Source organism: Tupaia chinensis, unplaced genomic scaffold (genome assembly GCF_000334495.1).
Source record: "Tupaia chinensis unplaced genomic scaffold, TupChi_1.0 Scaffold000270_1, whole genome shotgun sequence".
Taxonomy (NCBI): domain Eukaryota; kingdom Metazoa; phylum Chordata; class Mammalia; order Scandentia; family Tupaiidae; genus Tupaia; species Tupaia belangeri.
Genome location: NW_006159750.1, coordinates 987,422 through 1,007,522, shown reverse-complemented (window position 1 = coordinate 1,007,522; position 20,101 = coordinate 987,422). Strand labels below are relative to the sequence as shown.

The window sequence follows — 20,101 nt, the reverse complement described above, 5'->3', positions numbered from 1 at the left end:
CCTTTAACCATTGAGCTATGAGACAAGCCCTATGATCAAACTGATATCTATAGGACTGAAATCTATATTCCATGATCATTTTAGGTAACATGAAGAGGACCTAAGAGGCAGTTCAAGTGTAATTTCTAGTTGTGAGAGAAACTGGGTTTAAATTGAGAAGTGATTTATTGTTTTAAATTAATCAGACACGAATCAGTTGTGAGGTATAAATTTTTTCCTCCACAAAAACAAAATTATTACCTTGAACAACTGGAAAAAAAGTGTATTTTGGTTTTTTACAAATTTTTACATAACATGGAATGTGCTATCTTAGAAAACATAAAATATATGTTTCAAACAGGATACTAAAAAATTCAGTTATGTCATACATGAAATAAATGGTCAAGAGATAACAAGTCAAAGATGAAAAGAACCTGAAACTTATTTTTAAAAAATTTAATAAAATTACACACACACAAAATTAAAATTCAAAAGGAAGGCAGAGAAGCATAACTGAATAGTAGAATATAAAATGAATAAGGCTGTCATTGTAGCCTGGTAATTGGGAGAACCTGTAAGGTAGGAGATAGCATGATTTAACATACCAAGAAGGGAAGGCCCAAGATAGAGACATCATAAGCTTTACCCAAGATAGAGTCACAGTAGCTAAGTTTCAACAAGGGTTGGCTATAATAGGGCTCAAATCAACTATAGCTAAGGGCAACAGTTTCTATTTGCTAACTACATTCTAACAAAAAAGTGCAAATGATATGATCTGCTGACCTCACAAAGAATGGGGTGGTAAGTCACCAAAACTACTATGTAACTATTTTCTGAATCCCATGTCCTTATCTGAGAACCAGCCCATTGATCAGACTGGCTCTAGTAAGGGCCAGCAGGTGTCATGGTGTTTAAGGTGTTGGATTCTCACATGGTTGACCACGGTCTGAGTCCCAGATCTGGAAGCTTGAAAATCACACCAGGTGCATGTATGTGTGTAAGCCCAAAATCCTGAGTGGAGAATGAAGAAGAGATTGTAGTGTGGCCATCATCCCTGGGGGGGAGGGGTGGTGGTGGTGGTGGTGGTGGTAATTTATCACTTTCTCTCTCACTATCTCTCTCTGTCTCTCTCTCTCTGCAAGCACAGGCACCCTATGACAAAACCGTAGAAAACAACAAAAAAACAAACAAAAAATAAATAAATAAACCTGGAGAGAGCCACAAGGCAACAACTCATTTTTTGCGACTGTCCCTATCAGAAACTTTCCTATCTTTTAATAAACTCTGCTTTGCTATTCCCTTTGTTCATCCACATTCTAATCTCTCATGAGCATGAAAAAAAGAATCTGCTGATCCTGCATTGGGTGTTGGGTCTGATAACCTCAATATCTCACATCATCTGGACCCCACATGACTGCTTTATTATTAATAAAACTAAACAAAGCAAACACCACTATACCAGTTTGTAAACATTTGATTGTGATGTGATAGCTGTAAGATACTTGATGGAGAGCCTTCAAAAAGATATTTTTAACAGGATATATTTCATCCATGTTGGTTGCTTATTGTAAACAAACCTTCAAAGTATGGATTCATGGCAAACATGTTTATTTAGAAACTGAATTTAAAAGCTAGTCCTCTGATCTTACACCACAATTGGAATATATCTTTTACTCTGTTTAAAACACACACAAGCACTTCCACATCCCCCAACAAGTAATTTTGACAAATAAACTTAACAGAGCTAATTTGAGGCAAGAATGATTCATGAGTTGAGTATCACTCAGAACCAGAAAAGATTCAGGGAGCTCTACTGGGCAGTACGAGTAGCAAGATTTACAGACCTAGCTTGGAAGTAAAAAAGAGAAATCACCTGACGGGCTAGATAGAGCTAGGCATTTTCCTTGCTTGTGCATGATCTGATCAGTTGGCTGCCTGTGATGGGCTGAAACTGCACCATTTGTTAAAAAAAGATAGTCCTAAATTAGGTTTCAGTTTATGTAATAAGAGAGGCTGCAATGTGTTGCATAGCAACTCCAAGTGCAGACAACTTCAGGCTAATGTCTGTTTATTTAATTAAAAACTCCAAAAATCAAAATGTTTCATGTTCCAAGTCAAGGTTATTTTAGAAGCTGCAGCTGACAATTCCATCTTCTACAGACAGATGCTCAGATATGTCAGTGCCTTCTTTTTGTTCGTGTTCTTCGCTAATCATAGTAAAGTTTGGTTTTGGGTAATATCTATGATTCATGTGAGTCTACTCTGATAATTTAGCCTTTTGTGGCACTGCAATTTATAAGCAGCACCCATCGGCAAGCAGATTATAATAATATAGATTCTATTCAGATAACAGCAATAAAAAACTATAAATATTTGGAAAATATAAAATACATGATACACAAATAAACAAACCACAAATCCCTGGCAAATATAAAAGACTTGAGTAAAGAATGAGATACAAAAAAAAAAAAAAATCTACAATGAGAAGATTGAATATTATAAAGATGTCACCTCATGTTAGATTATTAACAGATAAATGCAATTCCAATAAAACTCCATGCTGATTACTAATTTTAATTTGAAACAACTATTAGTGAATGCAAATAGAGACCACGATAGGAAAAGACAGCAATGACATCTATAAAAAATCATTTTATTTCTTACCAGACTGTCAAAACCGGATAGAATACTGGACATCTAGCTGAATCTAGCTGAGGCTTTCAATGTGCTAGCTAGAAAAAGATGCAGTCTCAGGAGTTTGAGGTGATGATAGAAGGGTGACTGGTAGCATTAAAGGACACTGTCAATTGCCAGACTAAGTACAGGTGTGAAGTAAAAATTTAAAAGAAAAAAATAAAAGCCACACACACAGAAAAAGACAATTGTAAAAATAATCTCAATTTTTTAAACCAATATACCTAGGATTTGCTCTCAGGGCTGACAGTGTACCAGAATGAGACCCTCGTAATGTAGTCAGAAATAAACACATCTCAACTCAGGCGTCTGGTACAACACTGTCTCTTGGGAACCACAAATTGTGTTATTTGGACTCCATTTTCTTTACCTTAGCAAATGAGCATATACCTATCTTAGTATGTATCGAGTAGAAATCACTCTTTTTATTCTCCCCTGTCAAAAGATTTTGAAGTCTGGGGGAACAGAGAGGCTTGTCATTCCAAAAAGCTATCACTAACACAGTCTCAATGCTAAGCAGAATGATCAAAACATAGTAAGAGCTAAATAAATTGATATTGTGTTAAACGCACAAATGAGTAAACAGTAAGAGATTGTCCTTCCCTGATTCTGGCAGTGGACCTAGTATCATAATATAATTGTACATTTTATTCTCATAGTAAGATTTTTTTTTTACTTCTTGCTGTAGGGCACCTGTGCTCACCAGAGAGAGAGAAAGAGAGGAAGTGAGATTACCTCCCAGAAGAGATGGCCATGCCACAGTCCCTCCTCTTCCAGTCTTCTCTTGGATTTTGGCCATGCATGCATCCACACCTAGCATGATTTTCGAGTTGCTGGTTGGGACTCTAACCAAAAAGTAGGCCACATGGAATCCAATGTCTTAACCTCCAGACCATCTGTTGGCCCCTCACATAAACATAAATATTGTTATCATATTCTATAGAAGAGAAAACTGAATTATATAAATGAACTGTTCAAGGTTCCTCAAGTTTTAATCCAGTGATGATTTGCAGTCCAATCCATTAAGATCTGTAAAGAATGAACAAAGCAGAAGAATTGAACCAATATACTTACCGAAACAGATTTTAAAATAGAAAATAACAAAACAGAAATCCCAAATAAACTGGAATGAAAGATAATTGGTAATTTTTTTTTTTTTTTGGAGAGGTTTTCGCTATAGGGCGCGTGCGCTCACCAGACAGAGACAGACATAGAGACAGAAAGCAAGAAATCACCCCCCAGATGAGATGGTCATGCCACAATCCCTTCTCCGCCATTCTCCTCTCGGGATCTTGGGCACGCACGCACACGCGCCCAGCGTGAGTTTTAAGCCACCAGGTCCGGGATGCGAACCACGGTCGACTACAGGGTAGTCCAGAGACATAGCCATTACACTAACTGCTGGTTCCCAATAGATAATTAGTAATATTTATGAATCTTGGAAATATTGGCTTGAAATTTTTTAGAAATAAATAGCTATCCAATAGCAGTTAACAATAATGGATTACTCTTTTTTTTGAGAGAGAGAGTTTTTTTTGTATAGGGCACATGTGTTTACTAGAGAGATGGAGAGAGGGAAATGGAGAATCACCCCCTAGGAGGGATAACTATGATGCAATCACCTCTCTTCCATTTTCTTCTTGGGATTTTGGGCATGCACAAACTTGTGCCCAGTGTGAGTTTCAAGCTGCCGGTTCTGGACCTCAAACTGAGGTAGGGCATGTAGGAATCCAGTGCCTTAACCACTGTTCCACCTGCTGGCTCCTAGATTACATTTCAAAATAAATAAATAGAATCAAATTATTACAGGTCTTAAATGTTTGGATGAGGAGCTGTAGAAAACTGTAAGTAATGAAAATTATACAGGAAAATATAAATAACTCACACAAATACCTTCAAGATTTGCTTTATTTTTTCTGTTGTATTTTTAGTAAACAAAATATTAAAGAGTGTAAAAATGTATAATGGGAAGCATGTTGGTTAAAAGAGAACTAAGTTTTTTGTATATATTATAAAGCATATAGTTTAGATGTGTCAATATGTTGTAGAGAACTTTTGAAAAGCAGATTGAATTTAAAGGTCAGTGAAGAACAATTTTACATGAGCAAAAACACAGGACTTTATTGCTGTGCAGACTTGTGAAATTATCAGGGACAAGCAGTTAGCATAATGGCTATGTAGCTGAATTCCCATGTAGTTGACCGAGGTTCGAGTCCTGGACCCGGTGCCTTAAACTCACACTGGGTGCGTGTGTGTGTGTGCCCAAGATCCCGAGAGGAGAATGGAGGAGAAGGGATTGTGGCGTGGCCATCCCCCATGAGGGGGTGATTTCTCACTTTCTGTCTCTCTGTCTCTCTCTGTCTTTCTGGTGAGCACACATACCCTATAACAAAAACCTCTCCAAAAAAAAAAAGAAAAAAAAATATCACAAAAAGCTTAACCTACAAAGTTCTAACTGTTAAGTAAAATGCCAGGCCTTAATTATAAAAAGTCTCGTCTTTTTTCTAAGAAGCTTAGATTGACTCTATAAAGTAGACCACGAATAAAAGAATATTATAAACTTTATACTTACAAATATACTTAAACTATAAATGCAAAGTAATGTGAAGACATGTGAAAATCAGAATAAAAGATAAAAATTGGCAATGACATGAGAAAAGTGAATGTAAATATGTCGAGAATGAAGGATAAAAGGATAAAATAATGTATACGATCAACACCAAGAACTTATTCACGAGAATCTGCACCCCATCACACATTGTTTGAAGAATATAGGTAAGATGAAAGAAACATTAATATTTTAGAAGGAGATTCTTAAATATTATTCAAATGTTCTGAACATTTTTATAACCAGATAAATGAGATATAGAGACATTTCCCCTGAAGATAACAGATACTATTGTTATCAGATCATTTATCATCTTAAGTTCTTCTAAGAAGTCAAAGCAGAAAATCTATTTCTCTCTTGTGTAAACCATATTCCTTCTGCCTTTGTTTTACTTTTGGCTGAAGTCTCTGCAAATTCATTTGAAAAATTGGTTTGTCAGTTTTACACTTCAATTCTGTGGGCTGCGGCTACAGAAAGACAGGGAATTTGCTCTGGGGAATGGTGAATTCTGTGGCAGGAATGTCATATTAATGGCTAATTCAGAGAACCTTAAGGGAGTGTGCTTCAAATCAGAAATTTCTGAAGACAAAGTGAAATAGAGACCATATTCCATAGTTTGCTAATAAGTACTGTTTGATATTCTGAACAGATATTCCATGGCTTTCACGGGCTTCACCTATTTGTCTTAGATCAGATACCTTCGAGAATGTCCAGAGACCGCAAGTTTTTTGCAGAAAGTTTTGTGGAAAGTAGCAGCATGTGTGGAGGCACTAAAGAGAGAGGATCGGGCAGGGAGAGCAGTGGAACTAGGAAGCACTACGATGTAGACGTCAACTGACAGCAGAGGGAGTCCCGCTCTGGTCTGGCCTTTCATAATTACCCTTCCCTAAAAAAATTGTCCTATGCCTTCACATGCTGTGTGGACCAGTCTGTGGATGTAGGCAGCTTCAGAAATGGGGATGCCATTTTGAGTGAAGCAGCTCACTTCTGGTGAAAACAATGTCTGCACAAGGATTCACCTCAGAGTTGTTTCTCCAACTCCTAACAGAGAAATGAGTAACTTAGTACCAAGGAAGATTCTAGATCATATTCCAGCATATCATCTTCGGTATTGTATGACTCGTGAACATCTTGCTTTGTACATCTTATTCAATATTCTGGTCAGTCTTTTTACCCAAATAAACCTATAAGGGAAGGATTAGTGATATCAGCTATAACACTTAGATCTAAACCTGATCTCAAGGCCCCTGATAGTCTTGTATTCGCCATTTCAAAATTTCTTTGCCCTTGGCTAGCAATTCTGCTGGGTCAGGTGACTATAACACTTAGATCTAAACCTGATCTCAAGGCCCCTGATAGTCTTGTATTCGCCATTTCAAAATTTCTTTGCCCTTGGCTAGCAATTCTGCTGGGTCAGGTGACTTCTATGAAGGAATGATCCAGAAGCACATTCCTGAGTGCTCTTAACCCTAGATCACTAGGCCCCTCTTTTCACATAGTTAATGTATTTGCTCATTTACTTTAAAAATCTGGCAAAAATCTCCAGCAGAAACACAAGTGCATCACCTGGATGCCACATTTTCCTTCACCTCTCCTGTGTAACAACAGCCTATCTCCTGGAACTGTGTGATGGCTATTTATGTTTATCTGATAGAGTTCAAAGATACCTAGGTAACTGATTAAAATATAATTGCTGAGTATGTATGTGGGGGTGTTTCTAGAAGAGATTAGAATCTGAATCATCAGGCTGAGTAAAGATCTGCCTTCATCCATGTGGATTGGCATCATCCAATCTGTTGAGGGCCTAAAAAAAAATTAAAGAGCAGAGGAAGGGGAAATTTGCTTTCTGTCTTTTGGAGATCATCTTCTCTTTTCATTATGAACATTAGAGCTTTAGGTTCTCAAGCCTTTGGACCCTGGAGCATAGCATTCCCCGACTGAGAGTTAAATCATTGGTGCTCCTGGTTCTCAAGCCTTTGGATTTGGACTGAATTACCACCACCAGCTTTTCTGGGTCTTCAGTTTTGCAAATGGCATATTGAGAAACTTCTCAGCTCCATAATCACATGAACCAATTCCTATTATAAATCTACTCTTACATATTTATATTTAAATTTCTCTATCTCTATCTACCTCTAGCTCTATCATCTATATTGTGTTTGTTCTGTTCTCTGAGCAACCCTGACTAATTTAGATGATGCCTTCTTTCCTTGCTTGAAAATTTCAAGGCTGAATTTATCTATTGCCAATTAAGGTATCTGCATCCCACAAGGCTAACCACAGGGTTTGAGTACAGAACATGGGGGTTTAAAAACCTTGCTGGGCACAGAGGCATGGATGCCTGTGTGCCCAGAATCTTGAAAGAAGGGAGAGATGGGGGAGAAGGGATTATAGCATGACCTTACCCATGGAAGAATGCTTTCTCTTCTGCCTTTCTCTGTCTCTCTATGGTGATCACACGCACCCTCTAGCAAAACAAACAAAGGAACAAAACCCAGCAACTTGTAGTTTAGTTAGGATCTGTGGTTTCAAACTTCTGAGTTCATTTTCCTGGATAGCCCCATTTCACACATTCCCACATATAGCCCTGATATTTACACAGCATATTTGTAGGGGTTAATAAGCAACCTGTGGGCTGGCAGGGAGCATGGTGATTAAGGTGCTAGACTCCCACATGGTTGACTGTGGTTTGAGTCCCAGACCTGGCAGCTTGAAACTCAAGTTGAATACTTGTGCAGGCATGCCCCAAATCCCAAGAAGAAAATGGAGGAGAAAGAATTGTGGCATGGCCGTCCCTATTTGGGGTGACTTCTCATTTTCTCTCTTTCCATCTCTCTCTGTTTCTCCAATGAGCACATGTGCCTTGTAGCAAAAATCTCTCCAAAAAATTTAAAAAGGAAGCCAAGCTGCTTTAGAACTCTACTATGCCACATGTGGAACATATTCCAGGATAAATCACATATTACACCATAAAACAATTCCTAACAAATTTACAAATGCTGAAATTGTACCAAGTATCTTTTCTGACCACAATCATATGAAACTAGAATTCAATAACAGAAGGTAAAATGAAAAATTCACAAATATGTGTAAATTAAAAAAAGATTCTAAACAACAAATGAGTCAAAGAAGAAATTAAAAGTAAATCAGAAAATGTTTTGAGAAAAAATGAAAATGGAAATACAACATATCAAGTTTATGGGTACAGCAAAAGCAGTGACAGAAGTTGATAATGATAAATGCCTACATTTAAAGCAAATCAAATAAACCACCTAATTTTACACCTCAAGGACTCAGAAAAAGAAGAACAGAGTAAGCTCAATGTTAGCAAAATGAAGTAAATAAGAAAGAGTAGAGCAGAAATAAATGAAATGGAGACTGGTAAGCCAATAATCTAAAAAACAGCAAAACTGTTGGTTTTTGAAAAGAGAAACAAAATTGCCAAACTTTTAGTTAGACTAAGTAGAAACAAAAAGAGGACATGATTAATAAAATCAGAAAGAAAAGAGAAAACATTATAACTGATGCCACAGAGATAGAAAAGATTGTAAGCGAATACTGTGAAATTACATGCCAACCCGCTGTGTAACCTGGAAGAAGTGCTTACATTCTTAGATGCATACGAGCTACAAAGACTGAATAACAAAGAAACAGAAATTCTGAGCACACTGCAAACAAAATAAGGAGACTGACTCAGTAAGCAAAAATGACCTGTCTCGGTACATTCCAGCTCCTCTAACAAAGTATTGGCTTCGATGACTTATACCCCATAGAAACTATTTCTCACATCCTGGAAGCTGAGAAAGCCAAGTTTAAGACTATAACATATTTGGTGTCTAATGAGTACCTGTGTCCTGGTTCTTAAATGGCACCTTCTCGCTGTGTTCTCACATGCTAGAAAGGGCCAATGAGCTCCACTGGGCCTATTTTGTAAATGGTGAATAATCCCATTTATGATGGCTTTGCCCCCATGACTTAATCACATCCCCAAAGCCCTTACCTTCTAAAGTCATCACCTAGGGGTAAAATTTTAACACATGAATTTTGGGAAGTATCATAATTCAAATGGTAACGCCTCTCAACAAAGAAAAGCCAGCACCAGATGGCTTTATTAGTGAATTCTACCAAATATTTCAAAGGGAACTTATGCCAATAATTCTCAAACTCTTACAGTTATTACTAAAGCAGTTCCTAATATTTAGTTCCAGTTTCTGCCCTCCCTTTACAAGAGATGAGTCTTATCTTTGAAGAAAGTCCTTTCCTATTTGCCTTCAATTGCTAATAAAATATGTTTACTTTTTCTTGTTTTGTTTTTCAGTGAAACTCAGTAGAAACCATCCAATTCCATTGGCCTCATCATTAGTAACTCTCCTACCTCCCCCAAATTGCAGAACAGTCCAGACTATTTTAACTGTAGGTAAATTCTTTTCATTGTATCTCATCCAGTCTCGTACTCTTTATCAATCTCCAAAGCCTGAAGTATAGTTTCCATAACCTGCACAGTGGGATGTGAACTGAGTGGGAGCCACGGTAGGTCTGTGAAAAGCATACAGACACAGAAATAGGGAAAAAGGGGATTGGGGAATGCAGATACCTCCGATGGAGGCAGCCACAGCCCTGTGCTGCCCCTGGGTTTATTGTTTTGTAGGGCAAAAGGGGGAGAGAGATGCAGAATGCACATCCACTTTGTTGTTGTTGTTGTTTGCTTGTTTGTTTGTTTTTTGTCATTGACTTAAGTTATGGACCACTTGGCATCTTCGGCTTCTATACTAGCCTCCTCTTATCTTACTGGGTTTTCTCTGGATGACACAGAGTTTCCTTTCATTTAACTGCCTTGCAGTGTTGAAGCTCAACATAGCAGGACCTTGCCTTGCTGTGCAGGATCTCTGCTTAGTTTAAAGGCACCATTATCAGTTCAGTGCCCGCCAGTCCCTACACATAGCAACTTCAAATATCCATCCTACTTCTGCCATCACCATGCCTTCAATGTCTATATCCTTTTATAAGAACTATAGTGACTAAATTGGACCTAACAAGTAATCCAGAACAATGGAGATCTCAGATCTCCGTATCATAACCTTATTATATACACAAAGTTACTCTTGTTTTTAGTTTAGTTTTAAGTTTTGCACTGACTGGAGAGAGAGACAGAGAGAGAGAGGAGAGAGAAAGAAAGAGAAAGTGAGAAATCACTCCCCTGGAATGAGAGCAATCCTTTTCCCTCCTGAGATTTTGAGCACATGTGCTTTGATGTGATTTTCAAGACTCCAGATCTGAGACTCAAACCACAGTTGGCCATGTGGGAGTGCAAGGCCACCATACCACCTACTGGCTCCATCTTATGTATAGCAACATATCTATAGATTCCAGAGACTAGATGTACACATCTTTGGTAGACCATTACTCAGTGTATCAGAATTTTTAATATTTTTAAGGCATAACACGTAGATCGGTTGATGATTAGTTACATGTTCTGTTATATCTCTAATAGATATCTCTAACAAAATTGATAATGCAGGCCACATGGACACGATATCCTTACAGGTGCAGTAATAATATATCTTAGCATTGATTTAATGACTCACAATTCTTTAAATCTATAATTTATTTATGTTTTAGTATTGCAACATTTATTACTAAATTACTACATTTCTATAAATGGTTTAGAAAATATTTAGTTGATGGGACCAGCAGTTAGCATAATGGCTATGTCACTGGACTACATGGGAATGTAGTTGACCATGGTACACGTACTGGATCCAGTAGTTTAAAACTCACACCAGGCTCGTGTGCATGCATGCCCATGAGCCCGAGAGGAGAACGGAGGAGAAGAGATTGTGGCGTGGCCATCCCCGCTGGGGGGTGATTTCTCACTTTCTGTCTCTCTGTCTCTCTCTCTCTGTCTGGCGAGCACACGCGCCCTATAGCAAAAAAACCTCTCTAAAAAAAAAAAGAAAATATTCAGTTGAGATATGATTTTTACATTGTGTTTGCTGCATGATTTCTTCTCTCTTTAAACTTTTACAATACTATTTCATATTTTAATCTTCTTTTATAAATAAAAAGTGGCTAATTTGTACTTAAATTGATTTTTCTTATTGTATTGGAGCCTCTTTTCCTGTGAATGGCTCAACAAAATCTTAAATTTTATTAAACTGGATGATAGAGTACATTATGAAGTATATATATCATTTTAAAACTAGAAATAAGTATGACTAGTGGAATAAAAGTATATTTTGGAGTGGAATGTTTAATTTGTAGTATTAACCCTTTACTATAATCAAATAGGCCCTAGTGACTTTTAATTTTAATTTTTTAAAGCATTACAAAGGTTAAATTTTTGACAAGATGAAAACCATACCCAAAGAAATGGAAAATTAATTTTGAAAAAGTTTTCAAAATATGAGCATTATTTTTTGAAATTATTTTCTATTTTGAACCATTAAAATGTAAGATAATAGATTCTCCATGTAAATGACCCGTGAAAGACCACATTATCCTTATGATATGCTCCAGTGATATATGCAAAATGCATTACAGTGGAGAGGCATACAGATTAGTAAATAGTAGGATATGCTGATGTGCTAATACCTTCAATCGTTATCTTAAAGTGAGGATCAAAGAGACCCCAAATTTTCAAGAGCTTTCACACTTATCATGATGTAGATAGGTACAGCTGTTTACTTTAAACTTTAATTTACATAAACTAGAAATATGTGTTGTTTTTTGATATTTTAATCACATCTGGAATTAAAATATTAGATCTAATAACATTTAAAGTCATATTGGGGGGGAAAAGATATTTCTTTCAACAAAATGTTTCTAAGAGAACATCTAGTCTTCTAGGCATGCAAAAATAGAAATAGATCTAAGCTAAAATGATACACATATAATTGGCATATTCCTGACTTCAATGAAAAAATATTTCATGATGGGGTTTTTAAATGTTTTGGAGAAGAAATATTATGGAAAAAAAAAAAAAAAAAACCTAAATTTAGGATGGGCTTCAAATTTTTTGCACCAAAATGTCCTTGTATTTTAATTCTATTTCTCTGCCCTTTTTGAAGTCCCCTTGTACTAACTATTCTTACATTATAAATGGGAGAGTTCTATAAGTAATCTTTAGAATAAGTAGCCTCAACGTTTCAGGAAAGAGTATGATGAAATTGAAACCAAAAATAGTGATTAAAACATCTTTGGACACAAAGTTTGATATTTAAAAAACATTACAGGGAACTACATTACAAAAAAAAAAAAAAAAAACTATTGTTTTGGTTTAGAGACTCTGCCTAAAATTGTTTTAACATTTTTACTATTATATAATCAAGGCTCATAATGATATTATAATGTAATAGATAATTGCTGTTCAGTGCTATATGACCTCCATATCTTTTTTACCTGGGTTGATATCCATGACATTTTAGGGCCAGTTCTATTTTACTCATATTTAATGAATATTAAGTGATCACTTCTACCTAGATGTATTAAAGTTATGAGAAAGAGTATCTGATATGCTTCATGAAACTGAGACCAAAGCTTTGAAAATATAAGAGAGCAATACAAGATAAAACTGACAATAAAGTAATATTTATTGAAATATCTGTAGTGTTCAACCATAAGATGCCTTATAGAGGGTATGTAATATACTATTCAAAAATTACAGTGGGCTTTCACTATAAAACAGACTTCAGATTAACTTTGAATAGCTCAAATGCAAGTCACACAGGCAAGTCACTTATTTTCTCATATACTAAGTAATGTTAATATCTTAAATATATGCAATATTAATATTCATACCATAGGTTATTTATAAAAATGAATTTGCCTACAAAACACTTGTGGCTGTTACACCTAATTACTACATATTGTTGTTACACAATAATTATTATATATTATGCACACAATGCATGTCATATTGTTATAAGTGTTGACACTATTATTTCTTTTAAGATGTATTTGTTAGTGTTAGTATTATTTTGGTTTATTATGCTCATCCATTCCCAGGAGTTAATTGAGTTGAAAAAGACAGATGTATGAGGGTCTTTCTTGCCAGTGGGTTCTGATGGTTCGTTGTATGGTACTTATAGTGCAGATAAGACTTGAATGAGGAGATGAGAGGTAAATGCATCATATGAAGTACTTAATCATTTTTGAGCATGTGCTACAAGCCAAGAATGGTGCTAATGTATGAGGAAATCAAGTACAGTCATTTACAATCTTGTTTTCACAGAATTGATCATCTATGGAAAGAGAGAGATAAGAAAATAAAGGATTAAAATACATAAAATAGGGCTGGACTATGATGCAGCAGGGGCACACCAGTCTACAGGCTGACCTATATGGTGGGGAGGTTCCAGGTTCACATCTAGAAACCTCCCTAAACATCCTGGGCTCATACATGTCTATGACCCAGGGTTGGCTGAGGCTGTGGGTAGATTATGGCATGAAGATCCTGGTGGAGGTGCTTTCTCTTTCTCTCTCTGTTTCTCCAGCTCTTGAAAAAGATAAATAATTAAATTTTAAAAACATACAAGAGTTTATTCAGATGCTACAGGGAACTACATTACAAAAAAAAAAAAAAAAAAAACTATTGTTTTGGTTTAGAGACTCTGCCTAAAATTGTTTTAACATTTTTACTATTATATAATCAAGGCTCATAATGATATTATAATGTAATAGATAATTGCTGTTCAGTGCTATATGACCTCCATATCTTTTTTACCTGGGTTGATATCCATGACATTTTAGGGCCAGTTCTATTTTACTCATATTTAATGAATATTAAGTGATCACTTCTACCTAGATGTATTAAAGTTATGAGAAAGAGTATCTGATATGCTTCATGAAACTGAGACCAAAGCTTTGAAAATATAAGAGAGCAATACAAGATAAAACTGACAATAAAGTAATATTTATTGAAATATCTGTAGTGTTCAACCATAAGATGCCTTATAGAGGGTATGTAATATACTATTCAAAAATTACAGTGGGCTTTCACTATAAAACAGACTTCAGATTAACTTTGAATAGCTCAAATGCAAGTCACACAGGCAAGTCACTTATTTTCTCATATACTAAGTAATGTTAATATCTTAAATATATGCAATATTAATATTCATACCATAGGTTATTTATAAAAATGAATTTGCCTACAAAACACTTGTGGCTGTTACACCTAATTACTACATATTGTTGTTACACAATAATTATTATATATTATGCACACAATGCATGTCATATTGTTATAAGTGTTGACACTATTATTTCTTTTAAGATGTATTTGTTAGTGTTAGTATTATTTTGGTTTATTATGCTCATCCATTCCCAGGAGTTAATTGAGTTGAAAAAGACAGATGTATGAGGGTCTTTCTTGCCAGTGGGTTCTGATGGTTCGTTGTATGGTACTTATAGTGCAGATAAGACTTGAATGAGGAGATGAGAGGTAAATGCATCATATGAAGTACTTAATCATTTTTGAGCATGTGCTACAAGCCAAGAATGGTGCTAATGTATGAGGAAATCAAGTACAGTCATTTACAATCTTGTTTTCACAGAATTGATCATCTATGGAAAGAGAGAGATAAGAAAATAAAGGATTAAAATACATAAAATAGGGCTGGACTATGATGCAGCAGGGGCACACCAGTCTACAGGCTGACCTATATGGTGGGGAGGTTCCAGGTTCACATCTAGAAACCTCCCTAAACATCCTGGGCTCATACATGTCTATGACCCAGGGTTGGCTGAGGCTGTGGGTAGATTATGGCATGAAGATCCTGGTGGAGGTGCTTTCTCTTTCTCTCTCTGTTTCTCCAGCTCTTGAAAAAGATAAATAATTAAATTTTAAAAACATACAAGAGTTTATTCAGATGCTACAGAAGTACAGGTAAGGAGGATCACAATTTAGATGGCTGGCCAGGGAGGATTTGTGGACCAATGGAACAGAATAGAGACCCCAGAAATAAACCCCAAAACATACAACCAACTGATTTTTGACAAAAGGCACCATCAATTCACTGGCAAAAAGTAAACCTCTTTAGTAAATGGTGTTGGAAAAACTGAGTATTCCCCTGCAGAAACATGAATCTTGACCTCTATCTCTCACCATTAACAAAAACCAACTCAAAGTGGATCAAAGATCTATGGCTAAAATATAAAACTACTGGTGGAAAACACTGGGGAAATTATGGAAGACATCAGAGCAGGAAAAGACTTCTTTAAAAGGACCCCCAAACCATAGGCAATAATCCAAAAACTAGATGAGTAGAACTACCTCAGATTAGAAGTTTCTGCACAACAAAAGGCACAGTAATTAGTGTGAATTGACAACCCTCAGAATGGGAGAATATTTTTGTTAACTTTGCCTCAGATAAGGGACTGGTAACCAGAATACATAGAGAACTCAAGAAGCTAATCCCCCTAAAAAAATGACCAGCCCAATTAAAAGATGGGAAACTGAACCAAACAAACAACTCTCTAAGGAATTTATAAAAACAGCCAAAAAGCATGTGAAAAAAGTGCTCAACATCCCTCATCATAATGGAAATGCAAATCAAAACCACAATGAGATACTATAAAACCCCAGTCAGAATGGTTAAGATTAAAAAAAATAAATAAAAAAAAGAAAGATAAGTGCTGGTGAGGCTGTGGTGAAAAGAGAATTCTCCTACATCGATGGTGGGAATGAAAATTAGTAAGGACACTATAGAGGTCATTATGGAGGTCCTCAAACATCTACAAATATGATCCAACAATTCTACTCTGGGTATCTATGCAAAGGATAAGAAAACACTCAGTTGGAAAAGTGTTTGTACATCTGTGTTTATTGAAGCACTATTTATAATTGCTAAGACATGGAACCAACTCAAATGTCCATGAACAGATAAATGGATTGAAAAAGTGAGGCACATACACTCCATGGAATACTACTCAGTCACACACACACACACACAAAATGATTCTAGCATTTGATAGAAACTGGTTGAATATGGATGAATATAGATTTACTGCTGAGCGAAGTAAGCCAGGCTGTGAAAGAGGCATTGTATGTTTTCACTTAATATATACTGACTATTCACACTCTGTGGTGGAAACTAGAAGATTAGAGGAAACAGAATGGAAAATGGTTATAGACACTAGAGACAGTGAGAGAAGAGAATAGGTAATGGGAGAGAGTTAAAGGAAAGGAATCAAGGAAAAAAATAGAGAGGCAAGACATTTGAGGGACACACAAATGAACCATTATCTGTTGGTGATAACGTTGACTGGATATCTTTGACTGGCCTGGATTGGAGTGTGTTCATATTAGGTGAATTCATTTTGCAAGCTGTGGTGATGTACAGTGATTGACTATATAAAGTAAATTTTAAAAAGAAAGAAAAATAAGAGAAAAAAATGAAGAAAAAGGAAGAAAGAAAGAGAAAGAAGCAAGAGGAATGGATGAGATTGCACTCAGGTAAGGAAAACAAGCATATCATGTACAGATGAAGCTAGAGTCAAGGCAGGAGATACGTTTCCCACAGGACTTGATTTCATAAATGAAGTAAGACCAGTTTGTGTGTTACCTGAAATGTGGAGAAAAAGAGTCTGGAGGCAACAATATATCACTGGGAAAATGAGAAGAAGAATAAAAAACAGAACACCACCACCAAAAAAACCTCACCACAAATTATTTGGAACCCATCAACAGTAGCACACAGGTAGGAATACCACTAGGGAAGCTGGAAGCTATGTGGGAGGCCCAGGTTTGTTTTCTGGGCCAACCCGAACATGCCGGAACTGGCTGCATGCTCCTATATTCGTGACTAATAGGGCAGCTAGAGCAGGACAAACATGATACAGTGAGACTTTGTCAAAGAAAAATGTCTATCTCTGTCTCTCTCCATTCATGTCTCTCTTCCTGTCTCCCTCTCATAAAGGAAAAAACAGTATTTGTCAAGGCAAATAAGGATTATATTACAAACAAACCTCTATCATTTTTAAAATGCATTTCATATTGATTCTCAGAACGGAAAAATTTCTAATTCTACTACATGGGATATGTGCATGTGTCTTCTAAATTTATGTTTCTTGTGTGCTTTATTTTTATTTGAAATCTGAAAATACAAATTATTTCAGTTGAGTTTTATGCTTTCACTTTTTAAGGATGAGGAATTAAAATGTGAGCTAGGATATAGGCTTACTTATTGAAATGCATTGCCATTTAATATAGAGGTTTTTTCCTGCTAATTTGCAGTGTTGTTAAAATGTTGACATGTCAAAGCAAGCTGTCGGCTGCTCAAGCAGGTTCTGTGGAAGACAGCAGGAGGGACTTCATACACTAAAGCAAAACTTCACCTAGCAGCAATCAGGCTGATCTGTAATCCACATGAGTATTTGGGTCTTTTAAGATTAATTTTGTCAGATGTATTGCTTTCCATAGGTTCAATGTGGAGGACATTTGCTTCATTATTCAGTGCCTTGAGAACCCAATTAGCAATTCAATGGATTCAGTGAGCCTGAGATTGAACCAAAGGAATATATTGAGGCTGTGGAATTTTCCCTTTACACTATTATATTATTGCTATTAAATAAGAAAGTAAGTGACTAGGACTCATATCACTGGTAGGGAATATTTATTTTTCTTGCACAAGTCTGGATACTGGCTCATAAATTATTTAATTAAACTTTTACAATGTCTTTGTCGGTAAGATCCAATCATTTGACACTTCCTCTGAAGAATCATTTCACAATTCGTTGCATCTTATTTTTTCCACTTAAAGTATTTTAACTTGATAAATTCTCTTTCTAGGAAGGCACCATCACCCCTTTATTAAGTGTTAAATAGTGTTTCTCACATTTTTAGGAATCTAAGTGTCTGTATGTATTAGCCTTCATGTTAGTGTGCTCTTTAAAATACATGGAAGGTAAAAAGACTTCTCTGTCACTCCAGAAGTTACACTAGTGTTTAAGTATTTTGTTTACCCAGTAATGTTTTTGTTGAGACCAAATAAACAATCCTCACTTTTTCAATAAGCAAAGAAGCTGCCAACAAAATGAAAAATAAATGCTTGCTGGAAGGAAAATAAACTACAGCTTCTTGATTCCAACTTTTAAAGGTTATTAGTTTTATGCTTGGAAATTTAGAAGAGACACTTTTATCATATAGCCACTCTACACACACATACACACCACTGCACCATGCACCATTGTCAAACTCAATAATTTTCTCATATGTGTGTATATATATATATATATACACACCATCTTCATATATATATGAAAATTAGTGTGTGTGTGTATATATATATATATGAAAATTAGTGTATATATATATATAATTAGTGTCTGTGTATATATATGAGAAAATTAGTCAGTTAGACAACACTCATAAGAATTATTTCCACTTCAATATTATAGTCCCAAGCCCCTAACATATGACATATGAGATATGTTAGGGGGTTAAGATATGAAGTGGATATAAAGACTATAATATATATTCATTCTTATTCCCTTTATTACAGCTTAATTTTTTTAAATCCTACTTTGGACCATTTGAGTTTCTGGAAGTACACTGGATTGTTGGAATTACAGAACTCATTCTGAAATTCTTCTTCATGGGCTTGTAATATCTTATTTTAATGGTGCCTTCTTTCATCATGCCTTTTAAATCCAACGGTTACTAGTAGATGCTTTTAAAAGAATTTTGTCAGTATTACTGAACTTCTGTTCTCATACCAGCTTGGTCTTGTTATCTGATGAGCTCTGGGGAGTTTGGTAATACAACTAAATGGAGCCCTGGAATATTGTTTGCTTTACTATACCTCAGACTAAAACTTTTGGATTTTTTTTAGGAAATCTAAAATGTTTCAGACAGGTTTTGCAAATGTTTTTCACATGACCAAGTTATGGAGTGACTCCCAGCAAGAGGCAGTGTTCAGATATGGATGATACTTGTTCGATATGTCAAGCTGAATTTCAGAAGCCAATTCCTCTCATTTGTCAGCATATATTTTGTGAAGAGTGCATTACCTTCTGGTTTAATAGAGAAAAACATGTCCGCTGTGCAGAACTGGGATTTCAGAGCATGTACACAAATGGAAAGATGGAGCTACTCCATCACACCTTAAAATCTATCCAGTTGTATAAACTGTTTAGGCCACAAAACACTTGATGTCATTTGCTTACAGTGACTACTTGGATGCATTCTCAGGGCTAGAAGAAAAATCTTTTCAAACAGTTTTATAACATCTAATTTATCAAAAACCTAAATGAAAGAACCCTGTGTTTTAAAGCGTAACAACCTAATACATATGGAATATTTATTCTTTCCTAATCATTTGACAGGTAATTGTAGTGCTAAATTATAAACGTGTTTTCTAGTTAATGTTACCAAAACATCATTTAGAAACTGCAACTAGTGGTTTAAAGAGAAACTCAGGTATTCTTTCCTGACATTGTTTTCAGAATAAAGGATATTTTTCATAATATTTTAAGATTCCTATTATCTGAAAATTGAATTCTTAGCATTGAATTTTTAAATTCCCAATCTAAAAAATTCTTATCATTTTCATAAGATTTGTATTTTTAGATGAGAGTTCTAAAATGCTTATTTCACATGTAATAATCAGATTTTCAAAGTGAAGATTAATTTACTGAGAATGCTATATATTATAATACTGTACTCTCTAGTATGGTTAGTAATCAATGAAAATAAATTATTTATATTTATGGACTTTAAGACATACTTCCTACCATAAACCGTAATGTTCAAGATCTTGCATTCTGTATAGTGTCATGGAGTATCTTGAAGTAATAACTATTAAAACAATCCACATACAT

General features: G+C 35.6%; 1 pseudogene; it reads left to right on the top strand.

The window, feature by feature from the left end:
• Positions 1–18,703: 18,703 nt before the first annotated feature.
• On the top strand, positions 18,704–19,408 carry LOC102485869 (E3 ubiquitin-protein ligase RNFT1 pseudogene; annotated as a pseudogene).
• Positions 19,409–20,101: the final 693 nt, after the last annotated feature.